The sequence below is a fragment of the Marmota flaviventris genome, chromosome 6 (genome assembly GCF_047511675.1).
Source record: "Marmota flaviventris isolate mMarFla1 chromosome 6, mMarFla1.hap1, whole genome shotgun sequence".
In the NCBI taxonomy this organism is placed as follows: domain Eukaryota; kingdom Metazoa; phylum Chordata; class Mammalia; order Rodentia; family Sciuridae; genus Marmota; species Marmota flaviventris.
Window position 1 is genome coordinate 109,005,426 of NC_092503.1, and position 22,435 is coordinate 109,027,860.

At 33.8% G+C, this 22,435-nt stretch overlaps 1 protein-coding gene across 1 annotated transcript in view; it reads left to right on the forward strand.

The window, feature by feature from the left end:
- Supt3h (SPT3 homolog, SAGA and STAGA complex component) overlaps nt 1–22,435 on the forward strand; it is a 470,425-nt gene that overhangs the window by 65,723 nt on the left and 382,267 nt on the right. The window lies entirely within an intron of this gene.

A 22,435-nucleotide genomic window follows, 5' to 3' on the forward strand; every position in this document is an offset into this window, starting at 1 on the left:
CATAAGGTAGAGTCACCCCATTCAGGTCTTCACATATGTACCTAGGGTAATGGTGTTAATCTCATTCCATCATCTTTCCTAGCCCGTGTCCCTCCTTTCTCTCCCTCCCCTTTGCCCTATCCAGAGTTCCTCTATTCTGCCCATGCTCCCTCCCCCCACTGCCATTATGTATCAGCATCTACTCGTCAGAGAAAACATTTCAGAGTTTTGAAACTTTAAAAATTTCTGAGTTTGGTTTTTGGGATTGGCTTACTTTATTTAGCATGATATTCTCCAACTCCATACATGTATCTGCAAATGCCATGATTTTATTCTCTTTTAATGCTGAGTAATATTCCATTGTGTATGCATACCACAATTTCTTTATCCATTCATCTATTGAAGGGCCTCTAGGTTGGTTTCACAGTTTAGCTATTGTGAATTGAGTTATTCTTTTTTTTCTAGGGCTTTGACATTTAATGTTAGGTCTTTTATTTGTTGACTTTTTTTTTTTTAAAAGAAAACTCCATGCAATGAATTTTCCTTTTAATACTGCCTTCATAGTGTCCCAGAGGTTTTGATATGTTGTATTGGTGTTCTCATTTGCCTCTAAGAATTTTCTAATATCCTCTTTGATGTCTTCTGCAATCCATTGTTCATTTAATAGCTTAGTATGTTTTCAGGTATTGGAGTAGCTTCTATTTTTTATTTTATCATTGATTTTTAATTTCATTCTATTATGATCTGATAGAATGCAAGATAGTATCTTTATTGATTATATTATCGAGTTTTATAGTTTCTTTTTTAGCTTTTGTTTGGAAAATTTATCCAGTGGTGTAAGAGGTGTGTTAAAGTCATCCAGTATTATTGTGTTGTGGTCTGTTTGACTCTTGAAATTGAGAAGAGTTTGTTTGATGAACAGAGATGGTCCATTGTTTGGGGGCATATATATATTTATAATTGTTAAGTCTTGTTGATGTTTGGTTCCCTTGAGCAGTATGTAGTGTCCTTCTTTATCTTTTTTTGGTAAATTTTGACTTGAAGTCTGCTTTATTTGATATGAGGATGGAAACCCCTGCTTGCTTATATTGATTTCTGACCTGCCATGTTGGTTATGATGTTGCTCCTATTATTGGATTTTTAAGGAAGGGAATGTCTGATAGCAATGTGGAGAATAATATATAGTAGAAGGCACTGTGAGGATTTTGTAATGAAAAGTACTGGGTTCCTAAAAGAACTATCATCATAGAAGAAAAGGAAACTCTGAAAACCATTGTTGAAACTCTGAAACCATTGTTGAAGTGGCTCAAGTGGTAGCATGCTCGCCTGGCATGCGCGTGGCCCTGGGTTCGATCCTCAGCACCACGTAAAAATAAAAAAATAAAGATGTTGTTTCCACGGAAAACTAAAGTAAATAAATAAGTTAAAAAAAGAAGTTGACAAAAAGAGCATTTTCTTGAAAGTTATTAGAATAGACACATCTAAATGAATTTGGGGAGATATATTTGTTAAATGACTTTTGTCACTTCCTGAAAAATTAAAAACACAAGAGACCACATTAAATGAAGTAATTGTTAAGTAGAAATAATAAATATTACAGTTATATTAAAGCTGATATGAAACAATATGATGTCATATTATGCGGGTGGTGATATGAAATGAGTTGTGTTTAATAATGCAAAAGCTGTTAGTTTATCTGCTAAAGGCAGACATTTCATATTTCAAATAGTGTAGCTAGTTTGGTGTTTTAGATTTTGAAATTCTATATGCTAGGGTCAGTATTTTTTCTTGAGTTTATGCTTTCAGATAGATAACACTGCCCTCGTTTTGGATTTTCCTTTGGAAAATAAACAAACAAATGTAAAAAGAATGGAGGAAAATCCTATCCATGAATGATTCCCGTTGCAACATTGTGTCTTCAGAGTTTAAAGATCAGATCTTGGATCTAACAGAAATAGAATTAATGCTTCCTTTGTTTTATGTTCTTCAGGTTGAATTTCTGCAGTCAGCTATTTTCAAGTTCAGAAGTTTCACCCTGCTTATTTCTTATGTTCTCGTAACATTTGTAATATTGAATACTATTTCAAGTTTTTTTTTTTTTAAGATAAAGGAAAACAAAGTTTTATTGCTTTGCCAGCAAAGGAGAAACACAGGGGACTCCAATCCCAGAATTCTCTCAAGTGGGTTTTAATGACAAATATATTATAGATTGGTGTAGATTTTGTACCATTGGTGCTTAGAAAAACTAGTTACAATGGCATTGTGCATTTTCTTAAGTTGTTTTTTGGCATTCTTAATTATTGAAATGATTTTATTGATAGTGTGAAGAACTGAAAATACAATCACTGAAGCCATTCTTTTCTATTTGTGTGGGTTTTTTTTTCTTTCATTTTGACTATTATTTCTTTCATTTTTCACTCCAGGTTCTTAATAATTTCTTCTTGCCCTTTCCTTTTAAGAAAAAAAAAATTCTCCCCCCCCTCCAAAAAAAACTTTAGAGAAGTGTTAGTGCCTGCTAATAGGCTGTTTAGTTTCAGAAGAATAATACCAGCCTTTTAGAGCACTAGAGTAGTCGTTGGTATTGTTAGTTTCAAACACAATAATATAGTGGTGGAAAATTAATTATGTCTAACTTTTTGGATTAATACATTGAAGTGTGTTTATCTTTGAGCATAATTTTAAAGTGATTTATCTTGCCTTTAAATTATTTAAGTAAAATTCTTCACTATGATGAATTGGTTTCCACAATTAACAGTTCTTTAATTTGGGTGAGTGGAAAGAGAATAGTTACTGTTATCTATAGTATTTTCTTGTAGCAAGTAGTTTTAGATATTTTTTAATGTATTCATAAAATTATAAAAAAATTTAATAATGCAATTGGCTTTTATTTGCCATTCTGGAATCAGGCTATACCTCATTCTGTAAAATAGAATGAGTGTACCAACGAGGTAAGCAGAGGAAGCTGGCTTCGTGGACAGAAAATGACTGAAGAAGCATAAATAGGGAATGGAAAATGACTAGGTTGTTTTGTAGTTGCTTTACTTATAGGATAAAAACAGAGGGGACTTCCTGTCATACTGATGCAGGTAAACTATGTCTCTTCTTATTGGTTTTTATGAATTACCTGATTTTTTGAAAACCAGCTCATTTTAATTTATTTGGTTATATGTCACTTAGCATGATTGACTACTCCATTCTAGAGTAGACTATTTCCAAGACTGTATTATTCTGGTTTGGTCTGGTCTGCTGTGGTCTAGTGCAGAGGCTAGTTGAAAAAGCTTTGTTGATTATAAGTCACTTGAATAAAGGGCATTGACAGATTATATACTTTATTATATATATACTTATTATATATAACTCATATATAAGTATATAACTTATACACGTGGGTATAAGTTACATTATAATAAAGTATAGTTTAACTGAACAAATTTTTTAAAAAAATTTTCTTTTGGGTGCTGCATACCAATAATATAAATATCAGTAAAGCCAATTCATCCTTGCTTTCAGTTATATGACAATTTAAAAAGACAGTTTTATAAACATAATGTTAAATCATAGCTATGAACAGGGGTTTTATGGACACAAATTTGAGCAACCACTTTTATGCAGTGATGTGACATGAACTAGAATTTGATAGGGAAGAGAAAGATCATATCAGAGCTGAAGGAATCATTCCCTCTCTCCTCTTCACCCCCAAAACAAATAAACCCACCCCTGAACATCCAAAATGATTAAACAGAAACTCAAAACTAAAATCAAGGGATAGGGAATAGGAGGGGAAATAACCCTTACCATTGTGTTTTAATAGGTGAAAGCCATGCAAAGGTGGGATGGAAAAGAGCATAAGCTATAAGGGAAAGAGAGTTAATTCATACTAGAGCTGTAGTTGCTATGTGATCTGTAGGTAAGTCCCTTAATTTTAAATTGTGTTTTCTTTTTCTTTTTTAAAATTTTTTTGAAGTTGTAGATGGACAGAATGCTTTTATTTATTTGTTTACGTGGTGCTGAGGATCAAACCCAGTGCCTCACACATGCTAGGCAAGCACTCTGCCACTGAGCTACAGCCCTAGCCCATGTGTTTTCTTCCTTATAGATACTGTTGGTACCTCATGTAGGTTCCTTTTACCTGGATGGTGTATCTCTGCCTCGCCCTCACTGTGGAGTTGGTGACTCACAGCTATGAGTTCTTAACACCACCATGAAATTGCTGGGAGCTATCTTCCCAGAGACACCTGAGATAATAACTCACCTCTTTTCTAGGAGGTGGGTGGGTGACCTTGTGTAAAGAGGTGTCTTAGATTTTACTTCTCAGGAACTTGACCTAACCAAGCCTTCTTCCTCTACTTATAAAAATTGTGATTAGATGTACATAATAAAAATTTACCATAATGTAAAATTAAATATCATCATCATCATCATCTAGTTCCAGAACTTTTTCATCAACACATAAGATAACTTTAAACCCATGAATCAGTCACTTCCTATTCATCCACCCCTAAATAGTTACTGATAACAGAGACTGTCATAACACCTAGGAGTCATGATATTGATAACACCTAGGAGTGCAATATTGGGTCATGTACTAATTCTGTTTTTAATTTATTGAGGAACTCCCAACTCTTTTCCAGAGGCTACGTCATATTACATTACCAAGAGCAATATCCTAAGATTCCATTTCTTCACTTGCTTACCAATACTTACTCTTTCCCATTTTCAGTTTTATAGTTATCTAGTGGATGTGGACACTTTTCTCTGGAATTGAACTCATAGTCATCTTAAATGGCAAGAATCATTTGGGATATTGCAAAGCAATGTACAGTGCCTTTATGTGATTTGTGGTTCAAACTGAACTTGAATTTAAACAACAGGTTTATGTTTAGATTTTTTAAGACTTGAAAGATATTATAAAACTCAGTTGTGGTAAATCATAGGGTGAACTTATTGAATTCTACAGTATTAACCTTTTTGCTTTTCCCTTTTGCAATTAAAAGATGTTGGTCTGATGATATAGTTTAATTGTAAGAAGAAAGAATTGGGAACCTATTTCATGTCCAGTGCCTCCTATTGCTTAAAGGGCTACTTTTGCTAGACCCTGTTGTTTTGTTGTTTTATAAATCATGTTTATATACTGTGGGGAATAAAACTCCAGCAAAATGTTGGGCAATATGAAAAGCATAAAAATACATAAAATTATTTTTACTAGATATGAAAATTTTATTTTTTCGATATGTATTTGAGACATATATATGTATATGTTGATACTTATATGATTTTGTTGATTTTAAAAATTATCATATTTTGTGTTTTCTGAATGTATTAGAAATCTCTGTAGCATCATTTCAGTGACTATTTAATATTCCTTTTTGGGGGTATTATAACATTTTCATATTATTAGACTTTTATTTTTCTATTCAAGTGAATATTTTATATTTTTATGTGTGCAAACATAAGATATTGTATCTTTAATCAAACATAAGATCTTGTATACTTAATTATTTTAAGATTTTTGTTTGTTTCCAGGGTTACTTACTTTTTAGCTTGGTAATATTGTTTTTACATAATCATCAGTTTAAGATCATTGCTTAAAAAAATATTGCTTCATGTAATTCTTTTTCTTTTGTTAGTTGTCAATGGACTTTTATTTATTTTATGTGGTGTTGAGAATTGAACCCAGTGCCTCACACATGCTAGGCAAGTGCTCTGCCACTAAGCCACAACCCCAGCCCCTGCCTCATGTAATTCTGTAGAATACTTGTACTTGTTTTGATGTTTTTTAAAAAATATTTCTTAATTGTCGGTGGACCTTTGTTTTATTTGCTTATTTATATGTGGTGCTGAGAATCGAACCCAATGCCTCACACATACGAGGCAAAGTGCTCTACTGCTGAGCCACAACTCCAGCCCCTGTTTTGTTGTCTTTAACATCATACTGGAGTGATTTTATGACTTTCTGTCAGGAATAATGAAAAGTTATTGTATAAAAATGATCCATCCTTTTGAACCATTAGTTTTATTCTGTGGTAACCTAACATAGATTCTTGTGAGATTAAGATAAAGTTGGCAAGAAATGTAAAGATAAAACTGGAGATTTCAAAAATATTTCATATGTTCCAAAGAGTACATGGGTGAAAGGTTTAGTCTGCCATATGTGATGTTTTCACATTTTATCATTCACATTATTAGAAAAATAATGATTACTTTGGTAACCCACACACATTTTCCATATTTGATCAGTTCTGGTAGCTGTGTATATTTTATAATGTATTGGCTGGGCATTTGAGTAATTTTTTAAGAGTTAGACAACATTTTAATAAATATTCTTGACTTAGTTTTGGACCCATTGAGGAAGACTCCTTTCTGATTTTTGTAAACAGTTCTTTTCATATATTACAATTGAATCATGGCACAAGTGTCTGAGAATTAATTGTCAAAAATCTCCAATTCTCAGGATTCCTTGTTCTTTACTTTTAAGTAATAGAATTAATTTTTTTCCTGATCCTAAAACTTACACATGTACATTGTTGAGTAGTGTAGAAAACAAAAATTTCTAGTGGCACCATTATTTTTCCAGTAATTAGTTTGGTACTTGTATTATTTGGCTTGTTAATTTTTGTTGGTTACTGTCAGTTTTTTGCCCTCTTGTCTCCCTTCTTTTATTTCAATTTGTTCATCTAACCTTATTACCCTTTGACTTATGAATTATGATTTGGCTTTTCCACCTCTGAATTTATGTACTCTAGTAATTTAGTAATTTTTTCCCTACCTCTCCATTAATCTTTACAAATCTCCTTTATGTTCTCCTAAGTTAAATGATTATTTGGTTAATGGAAGTGACCAGATGTCACTTCCCAAAATTGCGCTGTCTTCTGTGTTTGTGCTTCAGTTTGTTTCTCTGTCTGTAATGGCCTCTTTGTCTTTACTTCCTGCAGTTCTGGTCACCCATTAAGTTATTACAGATAATTAAGTTATTATCTTTTCATAAAACTTTTTAATATATCCTTAAATGAAATGAACTTTACTGTGAGCAGAGCATGAGACTTTGAAAAAAGTACTAGCTTTGGATTTTGTCAGAACACCTTCTGGTCCTAGCTCTGTTTGCTGTCAACCTGGTGACCTGCAGCAAGTTATTCATCGTCTGTTTTTCTGCTCCTTCATCTCTGAGACAGGCATAATAATCCAATTAAAGGATATTGGTGAGCATTAAAGGAGATCATGCTTGTAATGTTACAAACCTTAGTGCATATATATAGCACCCAATACAAGGAGCTGGTAAGCAACTTAAGTTGAATTGTTTGTTCAGTAAATGATATGGGATGTCTGGTAGGTGCTGGGCTTTCTTTGGGCATAGGGCTGCATAGGTGATAGATGTTGAAGTTTAAACTTTTACATACTATTGATAATTTGGGAAATTGCAAGTATGAAACTGCATGAAAGCAAGATGGTCTTTTTTATTTTTAAGAACAAGAGCAAAATTCCCTATGCTTTAGTGTCTGGAGGGTCTACTTCTTCTATAATACTGCAACTTAGAGACTTGTTTACAAAATGTAAAGCATTTGTTCAGACCTGGGTAAGCATGGGAATGGAGTGCTATTGGATAAACCCACTTTATCTTTAAAGTGGGCTTAAGACTGTAAATCCCTTCTCTATTTGATGCATGTAAAGAAAGCAAAGTGCTACCTGCTATTTCTCATAATAACACTATGGAATAAGTACTGTTATTTTCCCATTAAAAAAAGATGAACAGATGGAAGTATAAAAAATTAACTGACTTATTTATATTTTTCAGTTAATTTTAGTGACATCCAAAGCGGCTGTTACCCACTTTTCTTACTTCTGATCTCATCAATTTTGACTGTATTGATTTTCTAATACAGATCTTTGTTACATAGGAGAATAGAAAATTGGAGAGAACTACAGTGAGTTTTCCTTGGCTGATGGTATGATTTGGATGTGGTTTGAGTTGTGTCCCCCAAGGGTTAATATGTTGGAGGCTTGGTCTTTAGTCTTAGTGTGGCAGTATTGAAAGGTAGTGTGAACTTGCAGAGTTGAGGCCCAGTGAAAGGTCCTTAAGTCACTGGAGGCCTTCCGCTCAGAAGGGATTAAGGTAGTTCTCCTGAGGTCTGGAATTAGTGCTTATGAGAGGAAGTCCAACCCTAGAACTGATGTTCTCTGGCTTCCTGTCTTGAAATGTGATCTCTTTCTCCTGCAAGTCCTCTTGCTGTTTTGATTCCATCTCCGTGAGTTCTTAACCAAAGTTGAACCAATGCAGTGCCATGTCCTTGAATTCCCTGAACTCTGAGTAAATAAAACTCTTTTTTATAAAACGTTACCCAGCTTCAGGTATTTTATTACAACAATGAGAAATGAACTAATACAGCTCGTAAGTTTGATAGGAAGTGGCATTTCAGTGTTACTTAGTGGTGGTAAAGGGACTAGAAAATCTTTGTATTCATAATTGCCGTTAGATTATTGAAAGATCATAGAAACTGATAATTTGGCTATGGTTCAGATTAATTTTTAAGATAATAAGTAATGTTTTTGAAAACTATTCAACTTGGTGACACCATTGCTATAAGAGAAAAGACTCAGTACCTTTGATATTTCTAGGGTCTAATTAATCTATGCATAATTCTGTGATTTTAGGTAAATTATATTGATATTAAAAAACTATCTTAAAATGTTATAAGGGATCATAATGTATCTGGAAAGATTATTGTTAGGTCTAAATGAGGATATTTAATTCCATATGGCATAATAGTTAGCTCATAGTAGAAATGATATTTATATTTTATATCATTTAATTTTCATAGGCTGTGAGGGTGGTTCTGTTTTTATCCTTATTTTGTAAATGAGGATACAAGTTCAGGGAAAAGTTGTATGAATTGCTCAAGTTCACGTAGCTAATAAGTAGAGGATTCAAGATTTGGAGGCTTATCTATCTGTGGGTCATTGGTAACTAGAATATTGTTTAGTAGAATGGTGTCATTGATGGAGATTTATAGTGAAGAGGCAAATTCAAGTCTACTGATAGTTTTCATAGAAGCTTCCTCTCAATTTTTTTGTCTGTTTTTTTTTTTCTTTTTTTCTTAGTTCAAAGGATTGAACTCATGGCCTCACACATTAAGCAAGCACTCTTATCATTGAGCTACATCCCCAGTCCTAGAATTTTAAAAACTTGAAATGTAATATTTATGTATCTTTATGATGCACATTATAACAACTTGTTACATGTATACAATGTGTAGTTATCCAGTCAGATTTGATATCAAGAGTTGTTAGCATTTCCATCTCAATCATTTTTATGTGTTACGAGGTTCATACTTTTCTAGTCATTTTGAAATATATCTTAGATTTTTTAATCCTTAGTGACTCTACTGTGCTATAGAAAAATCTGAATTAATTTTTATTCTCTGTTTTGCTGCCCATTATTGAACTGCTTTCTTTCCCTCTTGTTCTCTGTACTTCCTGGTCTCCTAGAGACCTCAGTTGTTTTCCATTCTTCTCTGAGATTAGTGATTCTCACAAGTGAACATGTGGTGTTTGTCTTTCTGTGTCTGTCTTGTTTAAGTTAACCTAATGACCTCCAGTTGTATCTTCATTGCTGCAAATGACAGGATTTCATTATTTTTTATGGCTGTGTAATATTCCATTTTGTTTATAGAACACATTTGTTTTATCCATTCATCTCCTGAAGAGTAAGTAGGTACGTTGATTCCATATTTTAATATTGTCAATAGTGCTGTCAATAAACATGGGAGTGAAAGATCTTTGTGATATCATGATTTTATCTCCTTTTGTTATATAGCAGTAGAGGAATTTCTGGATAATAGTTCTATTTTCAGTTTCTTGAGGAATCTCCATACCATTTTCCATCTTGGGTATATTAATTTTGCATTCCCACCAAGTGTATGAGAGATCCCTTTCTCTGCATCCTGGCTAGTATTTATTTTTTGTGTTTTTTTGATAATAATCTTTATAAATGGGGTGAGATGATATCTCTTTGTGCCTTTTATTTGCATTTCTCTCATAATTAGTGATATTGAGCATTTACAAAAATCTGCTTTTTCTCTCTTGTGGCCTTCAAAATTCTATCCTTATTCTGTATGCTAGACATTTTCATTATAATGTGTCTTGGTGTACATCTGTGGTAATTTTGTACATTTGGTGTCCTATAGGGGTCTTGTATTTAATTTTCCAATTCATTCTTAATGCGTGGGAAGTTTTCTGATATTATGTCATTGAAGAGATTGTGCATTCCTTTGGTTTGAATCTCTGAACCTTCCTCTATCCCAATAAATCTTAAATTTGGTCTTTTGATGGAATCCCATAATTCTTGGATGGCTCAATTCTTGGTTTCTTACCATCCTCACTGTGAGGTCAACTTTATTTTCCAGATTGTATATTTTGTCTTCATTGTCTGAGGTTCTTTCTTTAGTCTGTTGTTGATGCCATCTATTGAGTTTTTAATTGGCTTATTGTTTCATTTTGAGGATTTCTGTTTGTTTGTTTTTGTTTTTTTTTTTCAGTATTTCTGTCTCTTTCTTGAAGTAATCTCTTGCAACTTGTATTTGCTCTTATCTCTTTGTTGGAGTGATCGTTTTTGCCTGTATCAGCTCACTTAGGTTTTTTTTAAATTCCCAAATCATTTTAGTTATATATATTCTGAACTCCTCTGATATTTTATGTACTTCACTATCTATGGATTCTATTTTTGTAGTGTCTTCTTTTGTTTGGGGTACTTTCCTCCCTTGTGTTTTCATGATGTCTATGTGTCTTCCTCTCTTGCAGTGTAGATCTGAAGTATTATAGCTTCTGCCCTCTTGTCTTTTAGTGTGCCAACAGATTATTAAAACCGCATGTTTAAGGGAGAGATCAATATTATAGCACTCAATGTATCCATCATGCAGCCATATATCAGGTTCTATTTTTACATTTACAGTTTTGTCATTATAAACAGAAATGATGAGTTATCTTCAACCATATAATCAATAGGTTTGCGTAATGGTTTACAGTTTCTGATGGTGGCAGGGGGTACTGGGGTGTTTGCTGAGATGTTTATTAGGTAGGATGTAAGAATATGGAGGTATTAGATTTCATGACTAGTGAGAGGGTAATCATAGGATCTGGCTATTAGTAGGAGAAACAAGAGCTAGGCAACCCTATGCAAGACTCCCTGTTACCTCAGCCACAGGCTACCTGTTAGCACCCCTAGTAGAGAAACCTCTGGTGACGTCTTACCAGGTCCTTATTGTTGTCTCTTGATAGAAGCAGTGATATCCCAGTTTCATGGCGGTGGCAGCCTCAAGCCTGTATGTTTCCTGATGTTGGGCTATGGAGCCGCGCTTTGGTGAATAAGGAACCGCAGTGCGGCATGGCTCTGCCCCAGAACTCAGGGCTCCAGGCTGCGGGTGTGGGGCGGGTGGGCTCTGCCTCTGGAACTCCAGGCCACGGTGGGCAGGCCGGGGGGATATAAAACATTTTTAAAGGGAGAACATGAATTTGGTAAGGCATAAAATAATGTTAATCTGCGTGTATCTGTTGTCTTGTTAGCACTTTTGGTGCAAGCCATTGAGAGTTCTGCAGTTGGTTTCCCTTCACACACAACAGATCCTCTATAATTAGTTGATGTTTTAAGAGGATCAATTTATATGTTTTCTTCTTTCTCAAATGTTTAGAATTCCTTGAAAAGTAAGACACACGAGATTGGCAAATTATGATAAAAATATCAACTTTTAACTAATAAGCTGATTGGAAAACATGGTTCTTTATCTCTTAAGAATTTTTGCTCACATTTTTGTCTATTCTGTCTCTTTTTAGTCCTAGAGAAGTATTTGATTTGAGGTAATCTTTGGTATAGATAAACTTTTGTGGTCTTATTATTTCATGAGACTGTAAGGCACAGAAGGAAGAATGAACAAAAAATTTCCACTATCTGTAAGGCTCTTGAAAGGTTTATCCTACTGCATTTAGACATTTGTTAATGAGGGTACTGAATTAATGTGTGTGAAAGGTGGAGTGAGAGCCTTTTTTTCTCTCTTTGTTATTTACAGGGTTTGTTCAGGTATCATTTCCAATGTTTAGAGCTTTCCCACCCATTTACCTAGTTAACTCATTCATCATCTATCTGCCCAGTGTGACTTTCTGTAGGGAAAGAAATAGTAGAGCAAATCACTCTGTGTGCTTCAATTAGTGGTTTGTTTATGTAGTCCTGGAAACCCTGCATTGACTGTAGACTTTGCTGAGTTTCTCTGTATTTGACTTTAAATGTAATGAGCCCCTGTTTTTTTTTTAAAGATGGTACCAGAAAATGAATGCATTGGTAGAATACAGTATCATCTTTCTTCTTTCTTAATGTGTACTATGATTTAATAGTCTAGGTAGGTATCCTTTGAGCCATATTCTTCAATATTCCCAAACTACCCTGGTTGTCCCAGTAGAAGTATACTATGTTGTCTTCCAGTTTGGGCTGTGTTCAGGGAAGTTAGATTCTTTGTTTTATCTTTACCTGCTCTATTGTGATGGCATTCAATTGTTCTTATCTCCTGGGTAAAAATTAGTCTACATGGTATCTTTGTGTAAATTAAGGAGTCCTTTCTTGGCAAATTATTTAGAAAAGGACTCCCTCTCTGGGCTAAAAGCCCTTGGCTATACATATTGATGAGAAGATGGCAGTTGTAGATTTAAAAACAAAAAACGAATTCTCATCATGTACTCTCACAAAAAGGTACATGACTAAGGCGATTCAGCCCTTGCCCATTTTTGTAGTCAGGTGTGCTTTTTTACTTTGTTTAATTCTGATATGCATCTTTGGTAGCTCTGTTTATTTATTTCTTATATTGAAAACCATGTGCCATGGAATCATTTTACCCTTTCTTTCAGTTTTTCATTCTTAATAATTTTCAGTGTACCGTATAGTTATATTTGTGCTTTGTGATGGCACGGAAGAGAGATTTAAAGGATATTAAAATATGTTAAGTGTTAAATTGGGGGTACCTAATTAACCTGCATTTGTCCTGATACATACTGAAATTGAATCTTAAGGGAGGTAGTAATTATAGCTAACATTTAATGACTATGTGGCTCATTATCTTCTAAGGCCTTTTTCCTCTTTCCTTTATAATTTTAATAGTTTAAAAAATTTATAATAATTATTATTGCATGCTAATTGTATCTTTTAAGGCCTTATATATATTAATTCCTTAACATCTCAACAACCCTGTGAGATAGCTACCATTGTTATTTACAGTTTATAGATAGGGAAGCTGTGTGGCTGTGGGATTTAGTTTGGTTTTCAGCAGGTTTTCAAATACAGACAGTTTGACTTCCAAATGTGATGTTAACCACTGTGCTACACTGCATTTCAGGACTCAGAGAGGCCCATGTTTGTGGGGAGGGCATAGAGAGACAAAAGGTTTTGTGGGAAAAGTGGTAGAAGTTGTGGGAACAACAAAGGAGATAAGATTAAATTACAAAGATAGAGAATATCATCTAGGATAATTCAGAGACTTCAATGATCATGTCCGTTCTGAGGGAATTGCAGATTCTGTATTTGGTAGTTTACCAGTGTGCCTGAAAGATTGGTGGATGATGAGGCTAGGAGTTGGATGGTTTTGATAAAGACTTTTTGAAGCAAGCCCATGTTTATATTATCCGGAAATCCTCCACTGGCTTGAGGGCAACTATCCATATATCAGTTCCTTTGTTCTACTTTTAGTTCAAAATGAATCCCTACCTTTAGATTCTTTAACATATGTTGTAATGATGATATAAATAGAACCAGGTGGGGTGGGGACTATAGTAGATGAGATCAAGGACATGTTAGGTCTTCCAGTATGTAGCTTTGAACATCAGTGTAAGGACTTTGCTTTTGCTTGGTAAGGTGAAGAACCCACTTTAGGCTGTTAAACAAAGGAGTGACATAACTTTAGTCTCGAAGGGATCCTTCACTGCCCTGTTGAAAAGAAACTATAATGGGGCAAATGTAGAGAAGGGGGAGACTTATTAGGAAAGAGGCTGTTGAAATCAAAGTGTGAGATGGCTTGGTTCAGTAGACAAGATGATGAGAAATGATTAGAATTTGGATATATTTAAAAGGTAGAGTCAATAGGATATGCTGAGTGGATATGGAGTTCGAAAGGAATTAAAATGATTCCAAGGTTTTGCTTGAAAAGTCCTTGAAAGGTATTGCCATCAGCTCTAATGGAGTTGAGTAGGTGAATTAATAATTGAGTTTTGATTATGATAAGTTTGAGGTACCTCTTAGGTAATCAAGTTAAAATATCAAATAGGCAGTTGAATGTGAGACTAGACTGGAGATTACAGTTTAATGCTATGAAAGCTTTTATGTATATCTGTCTGTCTGTGATACACATACACATATATGCACAGATGCATGTAAACTTGACATAATTGGTTTACCTCAGTTTTTTCATTAAATATCTTGAACATTTTTACATTGTCCAGAAACACTCTGTATAATGTAATACTTAATGGTCACCTGGTATTCCATTTTGCTTATGTAGTATAATTTGGTTTAATCAATTGTTCTGGTAATATGTAAAAGTCATTTTAACTTTTTAATAAGTGGTAGTAAGTGCCAAGGCAAAGAAGAATTTTAAACAATTTTAACTGAGTAACAGTTTTTTTCTATTATACTTGTGTGAGGGTATTAAATTTTATGAATTATTAAAAAATTTCCAGAAATAATATTCAAATAGTCATGTGGTTTTTGAGATAAGGCATCAAAACTTTTATATCATATTTTTTCTATCAGTTAAATCTTTTAAAAAAGTTATTTTAAGGTCAAAATAAGCACTTTTTGTGTTTATTGTGTTATTCATAAATGATTTATAGTACTCCTAAATATGTGTGCTTGTTGTCCAAGAATTCTGCAGTCTTCAGCTGATTATTCTGTCATTTTTTAATAATCATCTTTATTGAACAAGTCACAGACTTCTCATTGTACTCTCGTCAGTGTAATTATTGCTCATAAATTGTAGTACTTTGAAGAAATCATTAGTACTTTTGAAATGCCATTTAAAAGGAAATCAACATTTACTTGTTAGAAAAAGGAACAGCTGTGACTGTGAGCTGCAGTTAGTGGCTTTGGAAGTTAGTTGGTTAGCCAATTGTCATAATGAGGTCATTTTTCAAAAGAAGATGAAATCATTTAACATCTTGTTTTAGTCATAGAAGGCTTTTTTTGTACCCAAACATTTTTAAATTATATATTCTTACTCACTTATTTTCATAGTTATGAATTTTCTATGATGGAATAAAATAATGATGGAACTTTTCAAAGAAGAAAGGTTTTGCAAGTCATATGTTTGGTAAGTTACTTATTTATAAAATAGAACTTTTACAAATCAACAGTAAAAAGGCCAATTAAAAAATGGTCAGAGTAATTCAATAGACATTTTAAATATTTATTTAAAAATGGTCAGTAGACACATAAAAAGATGCTTATCATCAGTAGCCCTCAGGGAAATGCAAATCAAACCCACAGTGATAGGGTACTTGTACCTAATAGGATAACCATAATCAAAGATAGATAACAAAAGTAGATGATGTGAATAAATTGGAGCCCTCTTAAGTTGTTGGTGGGAATGTAAGATGGTTCAGCCTCTTTGGAAAATGTTTTGGCAGTTTCTCAAAAGATTAAGCATAGATTTATCATATGACCCAGTAATTCCACTCCCAATGAAGCAGAATGAGGAGAAATGAAATTATGAAGTCCTCACAAAAATTTGTACAAGGATGTTCTTAGTAGCATTATTCATAATCAAAAAGTAACCTGGTGAGTGGAACCTGTCCAGAATCTAATGAATGGATAATAAGTGTGAAGTTAGCCATATAATGGAATATTATTTGACTTTAAAAACGAATGAATTGCTGAATATGCTAAAATGTGGAGAGACCCTGGAAACTTGAATTAAAGAAGCCAGTCATAAACTACCACATATTGTATGATGTCATTTGTTTGAGATGTGTAGAATAGGGTAATCTATAGAAACAATATGGATTTAGAACTGGAGGAGCCAGTGAGTAGGTCAGAATAAGGCAGTGACTGTGAAGGTACAATGTTTATTTTGTGGGTGATGAAAATGTTCTGGAAATTATATTGTGTTGTTAGTTGCAAAACTCTATGAATATGCTAAAAAATGTTAAATGGTACAATTTTTTTTAAAAATTATTCTTTCTAGGTATCCATGGCAGTAAATTGTATTTTGACTCTTTTACATACATAGAACGAGTGTAACTTGTTCTAATTAGGATCCTAATACACTGGTCATGTATTCATATATAAGAATAGGAAAGATATGTCTGATTCATTCTACTGTCTTTTCTCTTTATCTTCCTGTCCCCCTCTCCTTACCCTACATTCCCTTTTGTCTAGTCTAGTGAACTTTTAATTTTAACCCCCTTCTCTTGTTGGGGGTTAGCATCCACATATCAGAGAGAACATTCTGTCTTTGTTTTTTTGGGACTGGCTTATTTCACTTAGCATGATATTCTCCCGTTCCATCCATTTACTGGCAAATGCCATAATTACATTTTTCTTTTTGGCTGAGTAATATTCCATTGTGTATGTATATCATATTTTCTTTATCCATTCATCTGTTGTAGAGCGCCTAGATTGGTTCCATAGTGTGAGAATGGCACAGTTCAAGTGATAGATTGTGTGGTATATCTCAGTAAAGTTAAAAAATGATCAAAGACTCTGTCCCCTTAAAATCTGTCTAGTATAGCAGGCAAATGTACATATCTTAATGATTTTATTTCTCTTTGATTGTAAGTTTGGAAATCAAGGCTTTTGACTATGTGGAAGGAGAACTAATTTTATATTGTTGATGTTTGAACATTGTTATCAAAACAATCTACCTGCTTTTTGCTATTGCTGCATAGGAAATCACACCATGGTGGGAATAATTATTTGTATGTGAGTTGTCGGCCTCTGCTGCTCTTTGCAGATGTGTAGGTAGCCGGATTGATTATACTCTACATGACTTTCATCTTTTTTTTTTTTTTTGGATTAAGGGGCTTCCCTAAGGGCATAGTATTGTTTTTGGCATTGCCTATGGTCTCTGGAGGTCCTTTTAAATCCTTTTAAGGCTTGTGCTTTTCACTGGCACAGTTTGTCACTTCTGCCTATTTATCATTGTCAAATAAGTCATGTAGTCAAATTAAAATTAAGAGGTAGGGAAGTACAGTTCGCATTTGTCATGTAAATAGTATTTTAAAAGTACTATTTTCCAGTTTAAATTCATGAATATTTTCAAAAAATTATTTTTCAGGTGCATGATCTTTATTTCTTCTTGTTTTGGAATGTACAATATCATTTAAATGAAATGATATCTTGCCTTAAAGTATCCATTATTTATGTTGTTTGTAAATTGTTTGCTCTCTTTCCTTTTAACTTTAAATTTTTATGTTAATATCTAGCACTTGATATTGTAATGTAATTCTTTCAAGAATAACTACTAAACCTGTATTGAATTTTTCCATTGTTCTTCTCTCTTGCTGTTGCTCTTAATTTTTATTTTTTTATTTTTTAAATCAGTAAGCCTTATATGCTTCCAAAGCTAGTATTGATTGCGTTCAATTCAGGCCAGTGTATCTTTTCCACATTTCGCTTTTTAATTCAAAATAAAATATGATAAAGTGCTCTGTAACACAAGAAACTTTACTAGAAATTTAATATGAAACAATTCTTTTTTGAAGAAGAATTCTATGAAGAAAAGAGGTTTGACGTATAGTTTGGCAAAAGGCATGAATAAGTTGATATTTTGTCTTTGGGCGGGGGGTACTGGGGATTGAACTCAGGGGCACTTGACCACTGAGCCACACCCCCAGCCCTATTTTGTATTTTTTTTTTTAGAGACAGGGTCTCACTGAGTTGCTTATTATAAGCACCTTGCTCTTGCTGAGGCTGGCTTTGAACTTGTGGTCCTCCTGTCTCAGCCTCCCGAGCCTCTGATATTATAGGTGAGAGCTGCTGCACCCGGATGAATAAGTTGATTTTTGATCACATTTTGGTAGATAAATTTTAATGTATTTTCATTTCAAATATTCATTATTTTGATTCTTGAAGTGTGGTTCCATTTTTAAAATATCTTTCAAGAAATTAATTGATGAAACATTATTCTTGCATGTATAATATATTTAGAACCTCTATTCAAAGAAATGGTATAATTTTGTTAGGTTGCTTCAGGGAGCATACTAATTTTGTGTGGTTCTTTCTTGCCTCTGTAATATCCTTTGTATTTTTTCTGATTTGTTTCTACACACAATTAGGAATAACTCTACCTTGCTGTTCCTTGTATATTTATGGATTTCTCCAAAGTGCTAAGTTTTAATGTTTGATGCTCAATATGTAGTTCTTTTTTGCTTACCTCAAAGTTGTGATGGTAAGACTGTATCCTAGGGGGTGTAAGGTTTAAAAATTATGAAAAATCTCTTAAGACCTAATCCAACTGAAGTCCTGCAAAGTATTATTGCATTAGCTAAAACAATTGGTAGTTGATGCTATTTGACAGGACCCAGTTCAGTTTCAATATTCTGTACCTGGATAGCTTAGACAAAGTGTAAGGTTTTTTTGGTAACATAAAAAAATAGAATTGAATATTTATTTATTTTTCTTTTCTCCCCCCCCCTTATTTCCTTTTTCTGTTTTATTGATCTCCCTTCTATTTTTTAAAAATTTGTTCTAATTAGCTATACATGGCAGTAGAATGCATTTTGACACAATGTACACAAATGAACAGAACTTATTCCTTTGGCTGTACATGATGCAGAGTCACATCAGTAGTGTAATCATACATATATATAAGGTAATAATGTGTGTCTCATTCTGTGGTCCTTCCCATCCCTATAGGCCACCCCTCCTCTAACTCCCCTCTGAGAATTGAACATTTATATGGAAAGAAAGAAAGAAGTACAAGGTCTTTCTTAAGAATCTTTGTCATGTTTCCTATGGTTTATTTCACTAAAATTAAGGTTTGTTTAAAATAAACTGATAATGTTAAGTCACCTTTTTGTCAGTACTTTTTATTGTATATATTTGATTCACTTCCCAAATCATTTCTTTAATAAGATTCAAAATTCTGTTGAGGAAATTCTCTGGACTTGAAATAATTATATTTATGTGAAGGAAAACAATGAAAATCCTAGCTGTTCTTTTCTCACGAAACACTTCATAGGGGAAATTTCAATTCAAATCTAATTGATTTTTTTTCTTTCCATTAGGTAAGTATACTCTATTTACATTTATTTTTCTGACATGGGTGGTCTTCTCTCACATAAAATTTTTCTTTTTCTTTTATAATGGTTCTTGTGTTCTCTAAATTTTTGCCTGTCTTCTTCTTTCCTCTCTTTTTTGTCCTTTCTCTTCTTCATCATCTTTTCTCCCTCCCTCTGTTTCTTCCTTGCTTGCAAATACTATAAGAGTCAGGCTTCTGTTAGGCATTGTACTAAAAGCCTCACAGATAGTGGTTTAAACAAGTGTTTTTTTATTTTTTTAACCCCTCCCTCACTTATTGTAAGAGCAGCATGGATAGTTCAGGGTTGTTGTGACTTTCAAGACACTTGCTTTCTTTTGTGTTCTTCTTGTCTATCAGTATGCTTTCTTTCTAACAGTTGGCACTACCATTAGTTTTATCCAACCTCCACTGTACTTTCTTATGCTTACCATTATCTTTTGTTTGCTTGTTTCAGAATGACTTTATTGAGATATAATTTAAATATCATAAAATTCATCCACTGTAAGTGCAGACTTCAGTGACTTTTAGTAAACGTAGAGAATTTAGCAATTATTATCCAAATTCAATTTTAGAATGTTTTCCTCACACCAAAATAGTCATGTCAGCCATTTGTAGTCCAGCTTTGATCCCATCACAAGTCCCAGTTGATCATTGATCCTCTTTCTGTTTTTCATAATCTCGCATTGCCTTTAAAGTTTGGTTAGCTCACTTTTGAGTTAGTAACATTTTTACCCATTGCTGATGGATTTGTTTGTGGGCTAGAGATCATTTCATGTTATGGTTGTGTTAAAAATTTCCCTTGTCTTTTACTACTTTTGTGGTATCTCATGTCTTTTCTGTGTATGTGTATACACACTATAGAATACTGATGTGTAGATGACTGTACCCACGTTGGTCTCTATTGTACTTGTACCCAACCCCTCCTCCATCTAGGGGATGTGAAAGGCTCATCAGCCCTTGTTTGGCTATTCTTTTGTTAAACCCTTGGCTAATCTGCCTGTTTAGTGCTCCATACCTAGTGAGCCCACTTTAACAGCAGTTGCTGGTTATCATAGCTTCTTCTTCTCTAGTTGAATTACTGTGCTGATAGAACTTTGAGTGATGAAATCATTCCTGGGCTGAATTCTTCATACTCATGCTGTTTTTTTTTTTTAATTTAACATTTTTTCATGAATATATGCTTCTCAGTTTGTTGTGTTTTCTTGCTTAATTTCCACAGATGTTCATTTTCAAAGTTTTTCCAGGTTTGTAAGTGTATTTGTTGCTCTCCTTACTGTGTCATGCCCAAAGTGTATTCCTAGCCCTATTGTCTCTTGCCTGTTCCCCCACTTATGTGGCCTCAAGCCTCCACTAGTATCCTAGTTTCCGTCCTTGCTCTCCCTATATTCTGTTATGCATGTAGCCACTGAAGTTTAAAAAAAAAAGTATTTTTTTTTTTGGGTACTGGGGAATTAACTGAGGACCTCACACTTGTTAAGCAAGAGCTCTATCACTGAACTATATCCCCAGCCCTTTTTATGTTAATCTGAGACAGGTTCTAGCTCAGTTGCTCAGACTAGCCTCCAACTTTTGATCCTTTTGCTCAGCCTCTCTAGAGTAGTTGGGATTATAGGTGTGTGCCACTGCCCCTGACTTAGAGTAAAACTTTAAAAACAAAAATCAGATCATAGATTTTTTTTTTTTATTGTTGTTGCTTAAAACCTCAGTGGTTTCCTATTTCGTTCATAGTAGAAGCAAGAAAGATTTATGAAGGCCATTGTAGTCTTCCATGATCATTCTCCTTTATCTTTCTGATCTTTTCTCTCCTATTTATCCCCTCTTACTATATTAGTTTCTTTGAATTTCCTCTGAAATGTCAAGGATATGCCTATGCTAGCTCTCCTGCATTTATTCTTTTCTCTATCTGGAATGTTGTTCTTTTAAATTCACATAACCCATATCCTCAGTACCTTGAGCCTGTGCTGAAATGTGAAGGCTTCTTAGTGAAGCCTTCTCTCATTACCTTATAATACCTCAAAGTTCACAAACAATATTTCCCCTTAAATACACCAAATGTCACTAATTTTCCCCTAGCATTTTATATTGTAGATATGTATTGACTCATTATCTGTCTACTTCATTCTGATATGAACTTCACTAAGATAGGTTTTTCTTTTTTCTTTTTCTTTTTGGTACTGTCTATCTTCAGGGCCGCAACTGTGCTTTTCATAAAATAGGCCATTATTAGATACTTACTGGATGAATGAATGGGCACAAGACTTTTCCTTTTAGGTAGACAGTGTTTAGGACTATTGGTAAGACATGGCTGGCCCTTTATAGATTAGGTGCTGATTCAGTGGGAGTTAAGTAGGATGCACTAACTACAATGGGAGGAGTTTATGCATAATGTGTGTTCAAGTAGGAATCTTGTGCTGGTTTAATTTAGCTTGCAGAAGTCCAGAAATATTTCACTGAGGAAGAGACCTTTGAAGTAAGCAAAGAAGTCTACTGAATGGTAAAAGAAGAATTTTGAAAGTATCCATTCTGTTCTTTTCCAAGCAAATCAGGAAAGAAAGCTTCATGAGATAATGGTTTTATCAAGGAGGAAATAAAAATCTATTTAGAAATCCTCTTCAACTGTCAGTGTATTACACATTCTACCTAAGACAGTCAAGTGCAGACCTGTTGAGAGAAAGCAAGCTGGGAACATGCTTCAGTATTTCAGAATGTCTGCCTTTTGAAAATTGGATTAATTGTAGAGTCATTAACTGTGAGGGAAATCCACAGGGTGATGCATATGTATGGGAATACTATTTACTTAGTTATTGTATTCTTGACTTGGAATGCTTATGTAAGGCTTTTGCTACTGTGTTTAACATTTCTCACTTTTCTCTTTTCTTTGAGTTCAAATTTTTGTTAATGATACTATTTTTAATTCTTTGAGACTTTGAACATCCTATAAGGCTTCTTCTTTGCTTTGCTTAGACTGGTTTTCAGTGTAGTGCTTGAGGTCTCAAAGGGAGAGAGAAGTGCTTTGCTTAACTCAGGCTAAATACACATCCCAGATAAGACTTTTTTTTGGTAATAAACACGTGAAGATATCTGGAGACTGCTTTGATATTGTTAAACTCATTGAGCCTGTGTGCATCCAAGGGAGCACTGATTGTCACCCATTTCATATGTTGTTATCTTTGTTTATTTCACTAGAGAGAAAT